Raw genomic sequence first — 22417 nt, forward strand, 5'->3', positions numbered from 1 at the left:
TAGTCCATCCCAGGCAGGGCAGAGAAAAAGATTATACCCTTTAGCAGCTTTGCTAGGGAGCCAAAAATAGACCCCACTTTCATATATCTCACTGAGTAAATTGTAGGTGGAAGGATGAGATCGTTTGTGTCAATTCAGGAGGAAAAACAGTATTCCCACAAATGTTGAGAAAGAGGGGGTACCAATTTATTGACAAATAAATTGACTGAGGTCCCACATTTGAGGGATTTAAGGTCGAAACAATTTTTTTTAATTCCTCAATTGATTGTGCTGACTTGTGCAATTATTTAGAGTTTCCCCATTAACTTATCCAATTATCTGTGTAACTACATAGGCATTGGAAACAAGAGTGGAGAACGTTATTCTTTCACTCTGGAGATTAAGTGCAATAAAATACTGGATTGCTTTGAATATTGCCAGCTTTTCGTTCCTTTCTGACTTTTCTCAAGGTACAAAGGAGCAAGACATGGCAAAAAATGTACATAAAAGCAGGAGGAAGCAGATGAGTCACAAGAGGCCTAGATTATTTGCACCAGAAATGAGCCCAGAATGGGTTGAAGTGACACTGCTGTGATAAAGCTGAATTAGCCCTTGACAAAATTGTTTCTGAGACCTTTTCTCTTTTCTCCACCCTTTACCTTTCCTGTCCGTACCCATCCACTCCCATTTTCCTTCCCCGGGGCCCCAAGAACCTCCTCCAGTCAGTGAAAATCTTCACCAAACTAAATTGGAAAAAAACCGATGTTAGGTATCTACCCATCTATTTCACAAATTCAGTATCTCTTTGTGGCCCCTTCCTCCACCCTTCTGTTAGATCTCCGTTGTGATTAGAGAAGGGGCTACTTAGCAAGTCTTAGTCGCTTAGGAATTTCAAGGGCTTTCATGTTAATGACTGTAACAGGCAGCAGCTAAAGGGCCCCAGTGATCCCCACCTCCTGGTGTTCTGCCTGTGTGTAACCCCCTCTCTTTGAGTGTGAGCTGCACCTAGTGCCTGGATTCTAACAGAATATGGCAAAAGTGATGAGACGTCACTTCTGAGATTAGGTTACAAAAAGATTGTGGCTTCTTTCTTAGGCTCTTGCACTCTTTCTGGCTTACTCTGAGAGAAGCTGCCTGCCATATTGGGTATGTCCTATGGATAGGAACAGAAGGAGGCCTTCAGCCAACAGCTGGCGAAGAACTGCATCATGCCAATGACAGGAGTAAGCTTCCAAACTGAACCTTCCGGGGTCAAGTGAACCCAGACCTAGCTGACAGCCTGCCTGCAATTTCATGACTGACTTTGAGTCCGAGCCATCCAGCTAAGCTGTGCCCAGATTCCTGACCCACAGAAACTGTGAGATAATAAACGTTCGTTCTTTTAAAATTCTAAATGGGTAACAAACGACACAATGAATTATCTCATGTAAAACATAAAAATGAATTTCAGTTAAAATGATAATCAATCCGTTTAATTAGTGAACCAATTAGTTAACTTTGCCCCGTATTGCAGACATCAGAACTCACCAGTCAGACTTTCAGTGTGCGTGCTGCGCTGAAGAGCCGAAAGGGCACACTACCATCTGTAGTGCGATGACTGAAAGTTGCTGTCAAATCCCCGCCCAGGCGTAACGGTGCTGCAGGGCAGGGGGCGTGGCTTGGCCTCGCTACTGGCTGCTCGCTGCGCCTGCGCCTGCTCCTGCGCCTGCGTGGTGTGGTGTCCTTCGGCTGGCTAGGCTCTAGTCGGGAGAGCGCAAAGCACGGAAGTCGGAGATCGCTGTGGCTGTAGCGGAGGGGGGGCGGTTACCCCTCCACCTGACCACAAGGTACTTTTGTGGAGGGCTAAACGCCTTCATAGTGGACCTGCTTCTGTTAGTTCTGATGGTTGGCACTCAGGGCTAATAAGACGAAATTTAGAATTTTGAACTCACTATGAACCCACGTAGTCGCTTAGCTTTTATGTCACGTGAGCCTGGCTTGTAAATTTTGCCTTTCATTCCAAGGGAATTCCCACATTTAATTACTGTGGAACTCTTTCTCAAGCAGAATCTTATGACACTAGTGCTCTAAGGAACACATTTTGGGAAACATCGATAAACTATTTCCTGTTATTGGACAGATAGATTGTTGGCAGTTTTTAGCCATTGTAAATAACTGTCATCTTTGGGAACATATTGAATTATTTCCCACAGTACATTCCTAAGAGAGGAATGCCTGGGTAAAACAACATCTTAAAATTTTTTGATAGAAATTCTCAAATTACTCTTGAGAAATATTTCACCAATTTTATACTCCGGCCTTAGGTATTTTCCTCAAACCGTATCATTGGAAATTGCTGTATTAAATATTTGTCCGGGCACCTGGGTGGCTCAGTCGGTTAAGCGTCGGGCTTCAGCTCAGGTCACGATCTCATGGTTTGTGAGTTCAAGCCCCGCCTCAGGCTGTTTGCTGACAGCTCAGAGCCTGGTGCCTGCTTCAGATTCTGTGTCTCCCTCTCTCTGCTGCTCTTCCGGGATTTGCTCTCTCTCTCTCTCTCTCTCTCAAAAAATAAACATAAAAAAAATTTAAAAAAATATATGTCAATTTGATAGGTAAAAAATTATGTATTTTAAAATGCGTTTTGTTTATTTGATTATTAATGTGGTTAAACATTTATACTTTTGTTTGGTGAATTATTTATTTTTGTACTTTGCCCAGCTATCTTGGGTTTGCCTTTTCATTATTGTGGAAATTTTTAATATAATTTCATGTAAATATAAGTACTTTGAAGGCAGATAGCTGAGTAGGGGGTTGGGGTAGTGACAAAGGACAGAGGTTGGAGGCACCTTAATTAATTAATTTAGTTTCTAGTTTATTTTGAGAGAGAGAGAGAGCACATGCAGGTGAGCAGGGGAGGGGCAGAGAGAGAGGGAGACAGAGAATCCCAAGTAGGCTCCATGCTTTCAGCACAGAGCCCAGCATCCCCACGAACTGTGAGATCATGACCTGAGCCTAAATCAAGAGTTGGAAACCTAACCAAGCCAGCCAGGCACCCCAGAGGCACATTATTTTAGATAGCATGGTTGAAAAGATTGCTCAGAGAAGGTGACATTTGTTTGTCTGAAACATCTTTTATTTGCCTTTATGGAAAACAATGTCCGCATTCATTTCCATCCTTCCCATTGAGCTCTCCTCCAGGGGGTTGTTCTATATGCAGTGTATTAAAAACTTCCTCTGGCTTCCCATTGAGCTTAGCAAATGGAGAGTCCAGCAGGAGGTCAGAGGGAGGAAAGAGAATGAAATTGGGGTATTTATTTTCCTAAACCTCCCTCCCTTCCCCACTAGTAGTCATTCTGGGCTGATGAAGGTCATTACTTCTCTCAAAGCAACTTTCTCTTCATGAAACTTTCATGGTTCCAGTAACTGCTTTATGCCATTACCCTCTGCCCCCCCTCACCCCCACCCAGTTTTTGAAATAGTAACACCTCTATCCCTTGTAGTTTTCCTAACCCTAAACACACATTTATAGTCTCTTTGCAAATACGCTGTCTTTAAATTATCCCAATTTGAGGGGTGCCTGGGTGGCTCAGTTGGTTAAGTGGCCGACTTCGGCTCAGGTCATGATCTTGTGGTCCGTGAGTTCGAGCCCCGCGTCGGGCTCTGTGCTGACAGCTCAGAGCCTGGAGCCTGTTTCAGATTCTGTGTCTCCCTCTCTCTGACCCTCCCCCATTCATGCTTTCTCTCTGTCTCAAAAATAAATAAACGTTAAAAAAAAATTTTTTTTTAAATAAATAAATTATCCCAATTTGAATGTGCCGTCTATTTACTTTTGAGACCCAGTACCAGAAACCTACCCAGATCCCTTCTACTATTCACCCATCTTTCCACTGCTGTAAGTATTTGCTGCTAATGGCTTATGACTACACACTTCAGAGAATTGCCTTTAGGCTTACGGAGCCACCTTACCCAGAAATGCCCCGGAAGTTTTGCCCTCTCATCCAGGGGGCAGCCTGAAGCCTTTGACTGATGTAAGGGGCAGGGTACAAAAGTCTATTAGCCTTAGTGACTAGGAAGAAAACAACAAAAGGTCAATGAGTCATTTTATCAGATCCTAGGCAGTAATATGAAAATGTATTGTTTAAAACCGTGAGGTACTTGGGCAGATAGACAAATAGACTACTAGAGAATAGAGAGACTGAAATCAGACCAATGTATATTTGGGAGCTTTATATTTGAGAGCTGATAAAATCCATAGGAAAGGATGAACTATTTAACAAATACTTCTGAAGATACTGGCTATGTTACAGTACAAGATAAATTTAGATTTCCATACCACATCATTCACAAAAATACATTCCAGTGAGGTTAAAAATCTAAATACCAGGGACCTCTGGGTGGCTCAGCTGGTTAAGCATCTGACTTTGGCTCAGGTCATGCTCTCACGGCTTGTGAGTTCGAGCCCCACATCGGGCTCTGTGCTGACAGCTCAGAGCCTGGAGCCTCTTCAGATTCTGTGTCTTTCTTTCTCTTTGCACCTCCCCTGCTCACACTCTCTCAAAAATAAATAAACAAACATTAAAAAAATTTTTTTAAATAAATACCAAAAGAAGCTCTAAAACTTTTAATAAAAAAATAGGAGTTATTCTTTATGCCATTAGTAGATAATTCTTAAATGCAAAGAGCAAACAGGAAAATATTTATACATTTTCCTACATTAAGACAAAAAACTTCTGTATGATAAAACGTAAAAAAAAAAAAAAATGAACACGCAAGTCACAGAGAAAACAGCTGCAACTCATATTACCAATGAAATATCTATGTCCAGAATATATAAAATGCTTTTAGAAATTGAAAATAGCAAAAGAAATATTGCCAAAAGATATAATAGTAAATTCAGAGAGGAAGAAAGATGTCCAATAAATATATGTAAAGATGTCCAGCCTGTTTAGGAATTAGAAAATGTTAATTAAAACAAAGATATAACATTTCATATTTTCATATTTATTAATTTTGCTAATATCAACTGTTAGTGATAATGTGGAGAAATAAGAACACTAATGCAGGACTGGAGGGAGGGCAATGGGTATAATTTTGGAAGGCAATTTAGAACTAGCAAATAAAATTGACAATGCACGTTCTCTGTAACTCAACGTTTCTACTACTGGGGCTTGCTTATCAGGGAGAAACTCTTGTTCAAGGAGGCATGTACAAAGATATTTGTACATGAAAAAATACGTTGTAGTTTGGTCCAATGGGAAGCATAAGAATGAAATGAATGAACTAGATTTGAATGTGTCAATGTGTACAAATCTCAAAAACTTGTAGGTTAAAAAAAAAAAAAGGTTGAGTATAGATATGGTACCAAACATTTAGCAAGTTTACTCAAAAGAAGAACAAAACATGTATAAGTTTGTTAATACTCATTTTAAGTGGGGTGTTATTTCTAGGTAGATAGGGGTGGAAAGTGGGACTGTACTCGTATTTGTAGTGTTTTGTTTCTTTGAAAATAAAGATAATCTAAAGAGAATTTTAAATAGAAGCAATATATTAATAGAGATTTAATCTCAGTAGTGAGCATATCAATATCTGGTACATTTCCTATAGTTTTCTATTTGGCATAAATAATAATAAAACATTAAAAAACAGCACATGTTAAAAATATATAGAAAAAATTAAAATGAACAATGAAAATAATAAAGCTTTAAATGATGCCTAAATTATTTGTGTTAACATGGCTGTAAAACTCCAGTTAAAAATTTGTTGATGAGGAAGATACTTGATGTAAAGAATTAATAAATACAGGCTTGGTCTTTAAAAAAAGTCAGAACATTTTGCCTCTCATGGGATAACCATATGGTGCTTTCATATTATAGAACTCCCCATGGGAGAAGTTTTTTTCAACACCAGAAACCAAAATGTTTAAGCAAAAACATTAATTACAAAATACTGTTTCCAGTGTTCTCTTACCTCTTGAGATTAATGTTTTTGCTTAACATTTTGGTTTCTGGGATTGAAAAAACTTTTCCATTAAACTATGCATTAAAAATATTTAAAAATATATTATCTACCATTCTGGTGAGGTAATTTACCATCAGTTAACTATTATAAATATAGTATCTATTGTTACAAATTAATACATAATAATATAAAAATAATACATTGAAATAATGTGCATTAAAATATTTAAAATATATTATCTAGCATTTTTAGCTCTACTGGGGAGGCGTTTTTTCAAGATACCTAGTTTGCTGCATTGCTGGAAACAGAAGTTGGAGGTGATACATATGTAGATACTTGAATGTGGTAAAGAAGCAATCTATGCAAAAATTAGTTCTGTGGAAAGAACAGAAGTTCTGAGCAGGGATAGTTTAGAGTATCTGAGAACTGTCAATATAGCAAGTATAACTAACATGGTATAGTAGAGGGGGGAGAGTAGTAGGAGACAATGTCAGAGAGGTAGGCCTAAGATAGGTCCTGTTACAGTCTTATAGGGCATGGCAAGGATTTTGGATTATTCAGATTTTGGTGGGAAACCATAACATAGTTTGATAAGAGGAATGATGTGATAGGATTTACATTTGTCTGTTTGTTCTATGGAATATAGTTAGTAAGGGAATCAGCTGGATTTTGAAGTAGTCCAGATAGGCTACTATATTGATTATTGTCTCTTTTCCTAAAACAAACACAAAAGCACTGAATACTATGGCACATGGATATTATTAGCATGTCTTTTATTACCAACATCATTTTATTGCCACAATGCCCTTATTTCTACAGCTGCTATGAGGCAGGCCACTTGGAAGAAGAATTCATGTAATGGGGTTTTTTAATGCCATAATTTTACTTCTGCAAACTCTGCTTCCATTAATTATTTTCAACATGGTATGTTTTAGTAAATTCCACAGTTAGTCTTCTTGGTTGAGGTAATTTCTCATCTAGTTCCACAAATTACCTGGAATATATTATTGAATTAAATAGAGTATCTGGGTGGAAAGGCTGTTTATGGGCAGGGCATCATTTATTGCACATAAGTACCATTATTCATCATTATGCTCATTATAGTACAAAGGCTTTATCTGCTTTTGACATCTTGCCCTTTAAAGCAACCCAATTTTGGCTGCATGTGGAGGTTTAAGAAGAAGTACAGCCCATTTTTCTAATGATGGTGCTATAGAAGCTAATGGCAGCATAAACCACTCTAGACAACTAAGAACAACTTGAGTAGTACTTTTAAATACTTTTAGAGGAATACCTGAAAACCTGTCAAGAAGGAAAAATTGAAGTTTACTTTATAATCAAAGAGCTTTTAATTCTTGTTATTACCATAAGGAAAAAAGGAAACACACCTTAATATGAATAGAATTTGCATGTGTGCATGTGCATGGATAATCTTCCCTACAGAGACTCTGGTTAGTAGAAAACATGCATTATGAGGAATTAGAAATTGAGTTCAAGTATGAATCAAATTCTGGTTTGGCCATTTGTTGAGTGACCTTAGGCAAGTCAGTTTGTCTCTTGGGCTGCTTGCTTTAATATTCCACAGTTCTGTAATCTCTCTTTGTATTAAAAAAAGGGGTGATCAATTCCCACTTGACAAATGTCTCATTTGTGGATAACTGCTTGACAACTGTGATGTTTGTCCCTGCAACTCTGATCCTCAGAGGCACTGGCCTCATGATTTTCTGCCTGCTGCTCGTGATGTGTCATGGGTTTTAATAATAATTTTTGGTAATGAAGGGAGTGCTGATAATGCAGTTGAAAGTGCATGAAACTGAACGTTTGTTGTGTTTTAAATCTCTTTTATTATGAAGCCTTCTAAGAATGTCTTAAGAAATACTACTACTGGGAGCATAACCACCCATGATACCCGCTGTCTTTTGTTTTATTGATGATATATTGGTGATATATTTCCTTTTGAATATTGTCTCCCTAGAGAAAGCATGGGGTAAAGGTTACTATTAGATCTTTAACTTCAGTGCTGCTTTAAATTTTCTATTTGTGCTTTAGAAGTTTTCTATTTGTCCTTTAAGTTTCTGAGATCACTAATCTGGGATTACTTAGAGGTAAGAGTAAGAAAATGTGATTGTAGGAAGGCATGGGCAAAGGAGAGGGTAATAGTAAGTTTCAGGGTTCAGGTTGGCATGGTTGGAAAAAAAATAAGAGCAGAAGTATGAGGATGGGAGAGAGGGGAGGATTTATTCTATTTACCCAAAATGTGTATTTATAATACAGGCCTTTTATCAAGTCATCCATTCATTAATTCATTGAATATTTGTTAAATGATGTTACGCCAGGTGGCAGGGAATCAAATGCAAATAGGATACCATCAAACAGTGAAAAGAGATAATAGGTTTATGGAAGAGATGCAAAACAATTCTTTGGGAGTCTGGAGAGATAAGAAAGTTCTTTGTTATTGAGAAGATCAGGGAAGTCTCTGGAAAAGAGGTCTTGAAGGACAGGTAGAAGTTTTTCATTTATAGCAAATATTTAGTGAATACCTATATTGTGGCAGGATTTCTTCTTGCTGCTGGAGATACAGAATCAAGCAACACAAAGCCCTTGCTCTTGAGGAGCCTTCATTCTGGAAGGAAAAGACAGAAATTTAGCATACAGTGTTTCTTTTTTCTTCATAAGTGTTACAAAGAAAAATAAAGCAGAATAACAAGAGTTTGAAATAATGGGTGGTACTATTTTATATAGGGTATATACAGAAATGGCTTTATTAAGAAGATGTCTTCTGAGCAGAAACATGATGGAAGAGGGTGCAAGACATGTGGATATCTGGGGTGTGAGCACTGCAGGCAGAACAAGCATGAAGACCCAGAAGTGGGAGCATGCTTGATATGTTTTATTTTTATTTTTTAAAATATAATTTATTGTCAAGTTGGCTTACAGTGTGTACAGTGTGTACAGTGTGCTCTTGGTTTTGGGGTAGATTCCCATGATTCATCGCTTACATACAACAAACACCCAGTGGTCATCCCAATAAGTGCCCTCCTCAATGCCCATCACCCATTTTCCCCTCCCCCCATCAACCCTCAGTTTTTCTGTATTTAAGAGTCTCTTATGGTTTGCCTCCCTCTCTTTCTGTTTGTAACTACTTTTTCCCCCTTCCCTTCCCCCATGGTCTTCTGTTAAGTTTCTCAAGTTCCACATATGAGTGAAAACATGATATCTGTCTTTCTCTGACTGACTTATTTCATTTAGCATAATACTCACCAGTTCCATCCGCGTTGCTCCAAATGGCATAATTTCATTCTCATTGCCAAGTAGTATTCCACTGTATATATAAACCACGTCTTCTTTATCCATTCATCAGTTGATGGAAATTTAGACTCTTTCCATAGTTTGGCTATTGTTGAAAGTGCTGCTATAAACATTGGGGTACATGTACCCCTGTGAATCAGCACCCCTATATCCTTTGGATAAATTCCTAGTAGTGCTATTGCTGGGCTGTAGGGTAGTTCTATTTTTAATTTTTTGAGGAACCTCCATACTGTTTTCCAGAGTGACTGCACCAGTTTGCATTCCCACCAACAGTGCAAGAGGATTTCTGTGTCTCCACATCCTCGCCAACATCTGTTGTTTCCTGAGTTGTTAATTTTAGCCACTCTGATTGGTGTGTATGAGGTGCTATCTCAGTGTGGTTTTGATTTGTATTTCCCTGATGATGAGTGACTTTGAGCATCATTTGATGTGTCTGTTGTCCATCTGGATGTCTTCTTTGGAAAAGTGTCTATTCATGTCTTCTGTCCATTTCTTCACTGGACTATTTGTTTTTCAGGTGTTGAGTTTGGTAAGTTCTTTATAGATTTTGGATACTAATCCTTTATCTGATATGTCATTTGCAAATATCTTTTCCCATACTGTCAGTTACCTTTTAGTTTGACTGATTGTTTCCTTTGCAGTGCAGAAGCTTTTTATCTTGATGAGGTCCCAGTAGTTCATTTTTGCTTTTTAATTCCCTTGGCTTTGGAGACGTGTCAAGCAAGAAATTGCTGCAAAGAGGTCAAAGAGGTTGTTGCCTGTTTTCTCCTCTAGGGATCTGACGGTTTCCTGTCTCACATTTAGGTCTTTTATCCATTTTGAGTTTATTTTTGTGTATGATGTAAGAAAGTGGTCCAGTTTCATTCTTCTGCATGTTGCTGTCCAGTTCGCCCAGCACCATTTGCTAAAGAGACTGTCTTTTTTCCATTGGGTAGTCTTTCCTGCTTTGTCAAAGATTAGTTGGCCATACATTTGTGGGTCCAATTCTAGATTCCCTATTCTATTTCAATGGTCTGTGTGTCTGTTACTCTGCCAATACCATATTGTCTTGATGATTACAGCTTTGTAGTAGAGGCTAAAGTCTGGGATTGTGATGCCTCTTGCTTTGGTTTTCTTTTTCAACATTACTTTGACTATTCAGGATCTTTTATACATCAAGAAGGCTAGTGTGGTGGGGCACCTGGGTGGCTCAGTCAGTTAAGCATCTGACTTTGGCTTAGGTCATGATCTCATGATTTGTGAGTTCAAGACCCATGTTGGGCTCTGTGCTGTCATCTCAGAGCCTGGAGCCTGCTTTGGATTCTGTGTCTCCCTCTCTCTCTGTCTCTCCTCCACTCACTCTCTCTCTCTCTCTCAAAAATAAACATTAAAAAAAGAAGGCTAGTGTGGCTGCAATAAAACAAGCATGAAGAAAAGCATTAGAATGTGAAATCAGAGATGTTGAGGGGCCATATTATGGAGGGTCTTGTAGCCTATATAAGAACTTTGGATTTTACTTTAAGCAAGGTGAGAAATCACTTGATTTAAGTAGAGAAATATAATTATACTGATGGGTAAAGAACAGATTATGTGTTCATTGGAGAGGGCGCAAGTAATGATGGAAGCAGGGAGACTTGTTAGTAGATTATGAAGGTAATCCAATTGAAGAGTGATGGTGGCTCAGATCTGAGTGGTAATAGCAAACATAATGAGAAATACTTGGAATTTGATGTATTGTAAAATTAGAACCCAGGGGATTTGATTTTGAATTGGGTATAAGATGTGAGAAAAAGAGAAGAGTCAAGGATGACTCCAAAATTTCTGACATGGAGCAACTGTAAGGTTGATAAGTAATCTTAGAAAACATGGAACAGTTGATATGGTAAAGGCTACAGAAAAGAGCAGGTGTAGTGGGGGAGGTACTATTTTATATAGGGTATATATAGAAATGGCTTTATTAAGAAGATGTCTTTTGAGCAGAAAAATGATGGTCTTTAATCCAATTTGAGTTTATTTTTGTGTATGGTATAAGAAAGTGGTCCAGTTTCATTCTTTTGCATGTAGCTGTCCAGTTTTCCCTATACCATTTGTTGAAGAGACTATATATCTTTTTCCCATTGGGTATTCTTTCTTGCTTTGTTGAAGAGTAATCTATATGTCTGTTTTTGTCCCAGTCAGAACTATACTATTTTGATTACTACAGCTTTGTAATATAACTTGGAGTCTGGAATTGTGATGCCCCCAGCTTTTCTTTTCTTTTTGAAGATTACTTTGGCTATTCAGGGTCTTTTGTGGTTCCGTACAAATTTTAGGATTGTGTATCCTGACTCTGAAAAATGCTGTTGGTATTTTGATAGAGATTGCATTAAATGTATAGATTGCTTCGGGTAATAAGCATTTTAACAATATTTATTCTTCCAATCCATGAACATGGATGTCTTTGCATTTCTTTGTGTCATCTTCAGTATCTTTCATCAGTGTTTTATAGTTTTCAGAGTACAAGTCTTTCAGCTCTTTGGGTAGGTTTATTCCTAGGTATCTTGTTCCTTTTGGTGCACTTGTAAATTATATTGTTTTCTTAATTTCTCTCTCTCTCTCTCTCTCTTTTTTTTTGCTGTTTCATTATTGATATATAGAAATGCAACAGATTTCTGTTGATTGATTTTCTATGCTATTTTACTGAATTCATCAATCAGTTCTAGCATTTTTTTGGTAGTCTTTCAGGTTTTCTATATATAGTATCATGTCATCTGTAAATAGTGAAAGTTTTACTTCTTCCTTACCAGTTTGGATGTCTTATATTTCTTTTTGTTGTCTAATTGCTGTGGCTAGGACTTCTAGTATTATGTTGAATAAATGTGGTGAGAGTGGACATCCTGGTCTTATTCCTGACCTTTGGAGAAAGGCTCTCAGTGTTTCCTCATTAAGGATGATGTTAGCTGTGTCCTACTTTGTTGAGGGTTTTTATCATGAATGGATGTTGTACTTGCCAAATGCTTTTTCTGTGTCTATTGAAGTGATCATGTAGTCTTTATTCTTTCTCTTATTGATATGATGTATCATATTGATTTGTGAGCTACATTTGCATCCCAGGGATAAATCCCACTTGATTGTGAATGATTTTTTTAATGTATTGTTGGCTTTGTTCTGCTAGTATTTTATGGAGGATTCTTGCATTGATATTCATCAGAGATATTGGCCTATAGTTCTTTTATTTTGTGGTGTCTTTATCTGGTCTTGGTCTCAGGATGATGCTGGCCTCATAAAATGCATCTGGAAGATTTTCTTCCTCTTTTATTTTTTGGAATAGTTTAAGAATAGGTATTAAATCTTCTTTAAATGTTTGGTTGAATTTGCCTGTGAAGCCATCTGGTCCTGGACTTTGTGGGAAGTTTATTGATAACTGATTCAATTTCTTTGTTTGTTCTTAGTCTCTTCAAAATTTCTATTTCTTCCTGTTTCAGTTTTGAGAGGTTATATGTTTCTAGGAATTTACCCATTTCTTCTAGGTTGTCCAATTTTTTGGCATATAGTTTTTCATTTTTCATATATTCTCTCATAATCCTTTGTATATTTGTTGTGTTGATTGTTATTTCCCCTCTTTCATTTCTGATTTTATTTATTTGGGTCCTTTTCTTTAAAAGTCTGGCTAAAGTTTTATCAATTTTATTATTTTTTTCAAAGAACCAGTTCCTGATTTCATTGATCTGTTCTATTATTTTTTAGTTTCTGTATCATTTATTTCTGCTCTAATCTTTATTATTTGCTTACTTCTGCTGGTTTTAGGTTTTGTTTGTTGTATTTTTTCTAACTCCTTTATGTGTAAGATTAAATTGTTTATTTGATATTATTCTTGCTTCTTCATGTAGACCTGTATTGCTATAAATTTCCCTCTTAGACCTGCTTTTGCTGCATCCCAAAGGTTTTGCACCATTGTGTTTTCATTTTCATTTGTTTCCATGTGCTTTTTTATTTCTTCTTTTATTTCCTGGTTGACCCATTCATTGTTTAGTAGCATGTTATTTAATCTCTATATATGTGTGGTCTTTCCAGATTTTTTCTTGTGGTTGACTTGTGGTTGAGTTTCATAGCATTGTGGTCAGAAAAGATGCATGGCATGACTTTTATCTTCTTGAATTTGTTGAGGCTTTTTTTAAATGACCTAATATGTGATTTGTAATTTTAATGACCTAATATGTGCACTTGAAAAGAATGTGTATTCTACTCTTTTAGGGTGGAATGTTCTGAATATATCTGTTAAATCCATTTGGTCCAGTGTGTCATTCAAAGCCATTGTTTCCCAGTTGATTTTTCATTTAGATGATCTGTCCATTGATGTAAGTGGAGTATTAAAGTCTTCTATTATTATTGTATTATCATTTCTAGTTCCTTTTGTTTGTTAATAGTTTATGTATTTGGATACTCCATTTTGGGTGCATAAATATTTACAATTGTTAAATCTTCTTGTTGGATTATGCCCTTTATTATTATGTAGTGTCCTTCTTTGTCTCTTGTTATAGTCTTTGTTTTAAAGTCTAGTTTGTCAGGTATAAGTATTGCTACTCCAGCTCTCTTTTGACATCCACTTGCATGATGTATTTCTATCCCCTCACTTTTAATCTACAGGTGTATTTAGGTCTAAAATGAGTCTCTTGTAGGCAGCATATTGATGGGTCTTTTTGTTTTTAATCCATTTTGTTACCCTAGGTCTTTTAATTGGAATATTTAGTCTATTTGCATTCATAGTAATTATTCATAGATATGTATTTATTGACATTTGATTACTTATTTTGTGGTTGTTTCTGAGTATTTTTCACGGATCATCTCCTATCTTTCTCTCTTTCATGGTTTGCTGGATTTCTTTAATGATATATTTGAATTTCTTTCTCTTTATTCTTTGCATATTTATTGGTGGCTTTTTATTTGTGGTTATATAACATCTATATATAGCAGTTTGTAGTAAGTTGATGGTCATTTAAGTTTGAGCCAATTCTTTACTCTTTTCCTTCCCACATTTTAGGTATATAAGGTGTCATATTACACCTTTTTATTCTGTGAGTTTGTTGACTCATTTTTTTAAAGAAATATTTATTTCTACTGTATTTGTGTTTCCCACCTTCATACTGTCACTTTTGAACTTTCCTTTCCACTCAAAGTGTCCTTTTAAATGTTTCTTGTAGGGCTGGTTTAGTAGTCATGAACTCCTTTAGTTTTGTTTGTTTGGGAAACTCTTGATCTCTCCTATTCTGAATGATAGCTTTGCTGGATAGAGTATTATAGGCTACAGATTTTTTTTCATTTTTCAACACTTTGAATGTATTATGCCAGTCTCTTCTGGCTTGGAAAGTTGCTGCTGAAAAATCCCCTGATAAAGTTATGGGATTACCCTTGTATGTTACTGTCTTCTTTTGTCTTGCTGCTTAAAAAGGTTTTTTTCTTTATCACTATATTTTCCCATTTTAATTACAATATGTCTTGGTGTGGATCTGCTTTTGTTGATTTTTTTGGAGGTTCTCTGTTCCTCCTGGATCTGGATATCTGTTTTTTTCCCAGATTAAGGAGGTTTCTTGCTATGATTTCTTCAAATAAATTTTCTTCTCCCTTTTCTCTTTTCTTCTTCTGGGACTCCTATAATATGAATGTTGTTATGTTTGATGGAGTCACTAAGTTCCCTAAGTCTGTTCTCATTTTGCATGATTATTTTTTCTCTCTTTTGTTCAGCTTGATTGCTTTCCATTACTCTGTTTTCTAGGTCATTAATTTGTTCCTCTGCTTCTTCCAGCCTGCTGTTCATTGCATTAAGCATGTTTTTACTGCACTCTTCATCTCTGGTTCTTTTTTACCTCACTGATGTCTCCCACTCTTTTCTCAAGTCTATTGAGTATCTTTATGATTATTGCTTTAAGTACTCCATCAGGCATGTTACTTATATCTGTTTCACTTAGACTCTGGCTATGGCCTTGTCCTTTTCTTTCATTTAGGATAAATTTCTCTATGTTCTCATTTTGTCTAAATCTCTGTGTCTGTTTCTCTGTGTTAGGAGAGTCAGCTATATTGCCTGTTCTTGAGAGTAACGGCCTCATGAAGAAGAGGTCCTGTAGTGTCTTGCTACGTATTGTCCCTTATTCCCTAGGGCTTGGCACTTCCAGGAATGTCTCCAATGTGTACTGCATGTGCTCTGCTTTTGTGTCCTAGCTGCTTTATCCTTTGGGCTGGTCATTTGCAGAGGTTCTCCTTACCTGCTGTGAACAGTGATGGGTTCCTGGCCTGACTGTGGTGCATTTTAACTAGGTGTGCTCTTGTCTGCTTATAAAATGAGACCTGTTGCCATGCTGTGGAAACTGAGGCTCCACAAAACTCTCAGGATGGGAGACACAGTGTTGGTAGGGCCTGTCTTCTGGGGGAGGGTCCCACTGTGTTGGGACTGAGGCAAGTGTGACTGGTTTCAAAGGAAGGTTCCAAAAGAGCATGGGGGTGTTTGGTCTTAGTGTAAGCAAGTGAAGTAGTAAGTGTGAGTGCTGTGCTGGTTCCTGTAGGTGGCCCTGTGGTTATGCTGAGGGACAGGTGAGGGAAATGGTGCCTGCTAGTTCCTTTGCTCTCAGAAGGATCTCTCTATGAATGCTGCCTCTCTGGCACACACTCCAAGATGAGCAAATAACCTTGCCACTCAGGTGTTCTTCAGGTCACTATTTCTAAGTTGTGTATCCAGGGGCTGTTTGCCTTGCCTTTTCTCCAAGAGGAGCACCAATGCCTCTGGGCTCTCCTCAAGCCAAGCCTGCTGACCTTTAGGAACTACAATCTTTAAGCCCTGCTGGTGACAAGAACTCACAAAATTCAATCTGTCTAGCTTTCCAAGACAATATCTATGGGGATTTGTTTTCCCCATGCACTCCCCTGTGTGTTCGTCTGAGGCTCCCTCCCCACTGCAGTGGCACTCTCCATTTCTCTCCCACACCATGTCTCTGTACTTCCTACCTTCTTCAGTGTGGCCTCTTCTCTGCCTTTAGTTGTGGAGTTTGTTCTGCCAGTCTTCAGGTCAATTTCTGAGATATTTAGGATGATTTGATAGTTATCTAGTTGTATTCGTGGGACAAGGTGAGCCTAGGGCCCTCCTATTCTGCTGCCATCTTCCCTTAAGGAGAAACTTGTGAAATGTTTCCTTGAGCAAAATTTTGAAATGTTTTATGCAGAAATGTATGAAAAGGGTGTTAGGCATACAGGAAAAAGAGGTAGTTAATGACAGAAGAATCATTAGAAAAACTGAGATTTAGAGATCTCATAGATGAAAAATTAGAAACATTTTTTTTAATGGAGAGAAGATAGTTGGATTCTGGTTAAGGACTGTATGTGAGAGTACATATACTAACAATATCTGCTTAACCACAAGGAACTCTATGTCTAGTTCTGCTTGATTATGAAATATTATCTAAAACTGGTGCTTTCTTCAGAACCAAATGCTTTTTAAGTATTTGACAAGATTGTTAGAGAAAGGGCTTGTATTTTAAGACTCCCAGAATTATTATTAAAAAGTTATTCCTTATAGATCTATTTAGTCCCTAAGAGGGTGTAACATTTTGTTATTTAATCCATGTATGAGTATTTTACTTCCAGGGCTCATCTGCTCTGACCAAATCCATAGAGAGGCTCATGATATAAAATAAGAATGCCATAATAATGTTTCCATTAGTAAGTGGATGCTTTATATCTTCTGTAAAATGGTAATTTTATAGTATAATGCTGGAAATATTTTTTAAACATTAACATTTACTAAATACTAATTTTTTTGCTATAAAGACAGATATGGTTAAAAATAGCCACTCACTTTTCCCACTCTGAAATATGTATACTAATTTATTTCCTTCTTTTAAAAGAACTAAGGGGGCATCTGGGTGGCTCTGTCGATTGAGCATCTGACCCTTGATTTTGGCTAGGTCATGATCTCGTGGTTCCATGGTTCGTGCCCCACATCTGGCTCTGGGCTGTCAGCACAGAGCCTGCTTGGGATTCTTTCTCTTCCCCTTTCTCTCTGCCCCTTCCCAATTTGTGCTGTTTCTGTCTCTCTCTCAAAATAAATAAATACTTAAAAAAAAATAAAAGAACTAAGCACAAAGTATGAAGTGGGAAGTATTTAGGCATTTGACAAATATGACTTCTTGAAATATTCAGGTTATGTATGAACATGAGGAATCTTTCTAATAAAAGGGCAGTTTATTTGTTTGTATCCAGTAGTATTTATAAAACAAAATATATAAATTCAATAATTTATCTAAGCTATCTCTTTCAAAATGTAAAGCCATTACATTTGCTGTTTGATCAAGAGAGAGGAGAAGAAGTGGTGGGGAAAGGAGGAAGTGGAGTTAGAGAGTATACACAAGGTCATCATATTTGGGTTAGGAGTTGTGGTAGATTATAGAAATGACCACAGATTCTTCCCATTCCTGTAAACATGTCCCTTTGCAATGTCACCTTTCAAATCCTCTAACAAAAGTTGGTATCTACTCTGTCTTGAAGCTGGGTTGTCCACATGACTTTATTTGGCCAGTTGGACACTGCCAAATAAACGTGTTTGCCCTCTTGCTACATTTCAAGGGGGTTTACACTCTTGCTACACTTGAAGCTCATAGATCACCCATATGCTGAAGGTATGAGAGGCTGTGTTGAGGAGACCCAAGGTGCTGCAGCCAATAATCTGTCAGGATCTGGCCAACAGCCCAATAACCACCAGTCATGTAACTGAGGCCATCCTTGAACATCCAGCCAGCTTACCTGCCAGTTGATGAAAGAAGAAAGAGAGGCATTATATGTTGATGAAAGTGTTAAACAATTAATAGTATATACTATTTATACCTTTTTTGCTGGCCATTCTTCCTCAGAGGCCCATAGGCAACAGCCATGGTACCCATCTAGAATAGCCTGATCCTGAGCCCCACTTCCACAAGCTTGGCAGCAGCTATGTGGCTCAACCAGATAGCACAGAAGATCTGAAGACCCAAGGCCCAGCAAGCCAAGGTAGGCCACATTGCCCTGTGCCTCGTGTCTGGGCCCATCCAGCCTATAGTGAGGTGAAGGCTGGCAGGGGCTTTGGTTTATGAGTTAAGGGTGGCTGGAATTCACAAGAAAGTGGCATGGACCATTAGGATCTCAGTGGATCCAAGAAGGTGGAACAAGTCCACAGAGTCTCTGCAGGCAAACATGTGGCCCCTGAAGGAGTACCACTCCAAAATCATTCTCTTACCCAAGAAGCCCTCAGCTCCCAAGAAGGGAGACAGCTCTGTTGAAAAACTCAAATTGGCCACCCAGCTGATAGGACCAGTCATGCCCATACAGAATGTCTACAAGAAGGAGAAGGCCAGAGTCATCTCAGAGAACTACAATGGTTCACCAGCATTTGCATGACTCATGCCAATGCCAAGCTCGTTGGCAAAAAGGACCAAGGAAGCTGAAAAACAGGATGTTGAAAAGGAAAAAGGAAAAAATAAAACGCCATTGGCAACTTGTGATAAAAAGTACATATATATTTCTAAAACTGTATGCAGTTAACAGCACAACCTCAAAAATATAAAGCACACGTTGACAAAACCAAAAAGAAAAACAGGAAAAAAAGAAAAATCTACAATCATAAAAAAATTTTTTAACACACTGGTAGGAAAAGTGAAGAATAAAAAAAATAAAATTTGAATATAACAATTATAAACTGACTTAATGGATATCTATAAAGCACTTATTCAGCAACTATAGGATATATCTTCCCAAACCTCCTCTTAGCAAAATTGACCTTGTGCTTGGCTGTAAAACGAGTCTCAACACACTTCAAGGATTAAAATCATATAAAGTATGTTCTTTTACATAGTGGAATCAAGTCAGAAATGAGAAATATAAAGATAAGTTTATTTTTTTCTAAATTTTTATAATGTTTATTTAATTTTTTGAGAGAGAGACTAAGTATGAGTGGGGGAGGGGCAGAGAGCGGGAGACACAGAATATGAAACAGGCCAGGTTCTGAGCTGTCAGCACAGAGCCCAACGCGGGTCTTGAACCCACAAACTGAGAGATCATGACATGAACCAAAGTTGGATGTTTAACCGGCTGAGCCAATCAGGTGCCCCTAAAGAGAAGTTTAAAATCCAATAGGATAAGGAATAAACCACAGTAGAAGTTAGAAAACATTTTAATTTAATAATATTGAAAACATTACATTTGAAAAATTGTTCAATGCAACTTAAATAACATGTCAAAAGAAATTTATAGTCTTACTTGCATATATATATTAGAAAAGAAGATCTGAAAATCCATGATCTATGTACCCATCCCAAGAAGTTGGAAAGAGACAGCAAATTAAACCTAGAAAAGAGAAGGAAGAGATGATAAAGACAAGAATAGAACGTAATGGAACATTTTACAGAAAATCAGTAAAACCAGAAGTTAGTTCTTAGAAAACACTAATAAAAGTGACAAATCCTTAGCAAAATCATCATGAAAAAAGAAAGTATTAAATACCAATATGAGGAATATCTCAACAAATTCTAAAGACATTTAAAAAATAATAGGAGTTTAGCCATAGAGAATAGCTGATGCTAGACTTGTCCTCCTGCCATAAATAAGCAACTGGGAAATTGAGTATAATTTGTGATGCTGCTATGTTTAGACATTGAGCTACGGATAGCACAATACTGTGATCCTGGAGTGAAGAAATACAAACAAGATGAACCCCATGATCACCCTGCTCTCTGACTGGAGAACCTTTCCAGATTGCAGCATAGGAAACGGCAAACAGAACAGAGCGCAGAGATCCCAACTGGGAGACCAAGATTCCAGCTAATAAAGCAGCTGGAATGGGTGGGGCAGAGTATATCAGGGAGAAGGGAAGTGTGCAAATAAATAGTTCCAGATGTCTGGTTCTTAAGTGTGTTGCTGAATGCTAAACTGAGCTTGAATAAAGTAAAACTCTACGGGGCAGGGTAAAGAACTACCAGGATGTTGTAAACTGAATAATTCCCATTGCTCACATAGGCTTGGGAGATGTTCAAATTCTGACTGGCTCAGTTAGCTCTTCGGAGTATTCTACCAAGCCTTCATGGAGGAAGTAATGCTAATTCTACACAATCTCTTCTAGAAAAAAGAAGAGGGAACACTTCCTAACTCATTTTATGAGATTAGCATCATCCTAATACCAAAACCAGAGACCTCATAAGTAAATTATAGACCAATAACCTTCATGAACATAGAGACAAGAATTCTCAACAGACATCATTATGTATGGATCAAATTATAAGGAATTACAAAAAAACTAAAACTAATGATTGTCTTTAGCAAAACAGAGAATGCAAAGTCAGTTTACAAAAACTGCATGTGTGTGTGTATAAATAGGTAGATAGGCATACATAATACTTACATATGTAATACGTGTGATGCATACACACACACACACACCCCACAGTGGAAAATAATATTTTTAAAATAATTTACAAGAGCATCAAACAATATGAAAGACTTAGAAATAAATTTAACAAAATATGTGAAAGACCTGTACACAGAAAAGACATTAATTAAAGAAGTCCTAAATAAATAGGTACACCATTTTCGTGGATTAGAAAAATCAATATTTGTAAGATCTCAGTCCTTCTGAAATAGATTGATATTTCCAATACAATTCTAATGAAAATTCCAGCAGTCCTTTCCATGGAAATTGACAGACTGATTCTACAATGTGTGTGGAAACGCAAAGGATCTGGAATAGCCATATGATTTTGAAAATTAAGAACAAAGTTGAAGGACTTACAATATCCAATTTCAAGACTTTCTATGAAGCTGCAGTAAACAAGACAGAATGGAATTTGTGTAAAGATAGAATATAGATTAAGGATAGAGTAGGGAGTTAGAAATTGACTTATACATGTATGGTCCACTGCTGTTTGATGAAGGTGGCAAGGTAATTCAATTTGGGACAGGACAGTTTTTTCCAGTAAATGGGGCTAGAAACAGAATATCCAGGTGGAGAAAAAACAAATCTTGACCCTTAGCTCATTTCATATGCAAAATTATCTAAAAATGGACCTAAACATCAGATATGAAATTGTAGACCTTTGAGAAGAAAACATGGAAGAATGTCTTCATGTTTTGGGGTAGCCAAAGATTTCTTAGATAGAATACAAAATACATACAAGAAGAAATTAATAAATTGGTCTTCAAAATTTTTTCAAAATTTTTTACCAACATTGTTAAGGAAATGAAAAGGCAAACTACAGATTGTCAAATTATTTGCTATGCATATAACTAACAAAGGTCTTGTATTCAAGATGTATTAAGAACTGCATAACTCAATAAAAACAAAAAACCCAATAAAAATCAAGCAAAAATTTAAGAAAAAAATTTTAATGTTTATTTTTGAGAGAGAGCATGAGTGAGGGAGGGGCAGAGAGAAAAGAAGACATGGACTCTGAAGCAGGCTCCAGGCTCTGAGCTGTCAGCACAGAGCCCAATGCAAGGCTCAAGCTCATGAACCTCAAGATCATGACTTGAGCCAAAGTCAGATGCTTAACTGACTGAGCCACCGAGGTTCCCAAAAATTAAGCAAAATTTTAGACAGTTCATAAGAGAAGGTATGTGAATGACCAAAAAACACAGGAAAAGATGTTCAAAACCATTAGTCATTAAGGATATGCAAATTAAAATCACAATGAACTATCACTACACACCTACTAGAATGTCTAAAATTTAAAAGATTGGCAGGAGCAAGTCTTGGTGTAAATATGAAACTTTCATACATTGCTCTTGGGAATGTAAAATCACACAACCACCTTAAAAAATAGTTTGGCAGTTTAATATATAGTTAGACATTCTTTTAGTATACAACTCGGCAAATCCATTTATAGGTATTTACCCAAAAGGAATGAGTATATGTTCTCACAAAGACTTGTACACAAATGATGATAGCCACTTTATTATAATAGCATAATAGCCAAAACCTGGAAACAACCCAGAACAAATTAAATATGGAATATTCATGTAATGTAATCCTACTGAACAATTTAAAAAACCAAACTACTGATACATGAAACAACATGGATGAGCTCCAAAAACATGCTGAAAGAACAAAGCCAGACATAACATAGTATATATTGCATGATTGCTCCTCTAGAAAATTCTAACATGAACAAAAATAATCAATAATAGCAGAAATAAGATCAATGGTGGGGCGCCTGGGTGGCGCAGT

General features: G+C 37.1%; 1 long non-coding RNA gene across 1 annotated transcript in view; it reads left to right on the plus strand.

The window, feature by feature from the left end:
• The first annotated feature begins 318 nt into the window (after positions 1-318).
• The window catches only part of LOC113601543 (uncharacterized), a 49559-nt gene continuing 27460 nt past the window's right edge, over positions 319-22417 (plus strand). Inside the window, exons 1-2 of the long non-coding RNA XR_003422834.2 lie at positions 319-1805; positions 18078-18213. This is a non-coding gene — a long non-coding RNA (uncharacterized LOC113601543). The remainder of the gene's footprint in view (positions 1806-18077; positions 18214-22417) is intronic.

This window comes from Acinonyx jubatus, chromosome B3 (assembly GCF_027475565.1).
Source record: "Acinonyx jubatus isolate Ajub_Pintada_27869175 chromosome B3, VMU_Ajub_asm_v1.0, whole genome shotgun sequence".
Taxonomy (NCBI): Eukaryota; Metazoa; Chordata; class Mammalia; order Carnivora; family Felidae; genus Acinonyx; species Acinonyx jubatus.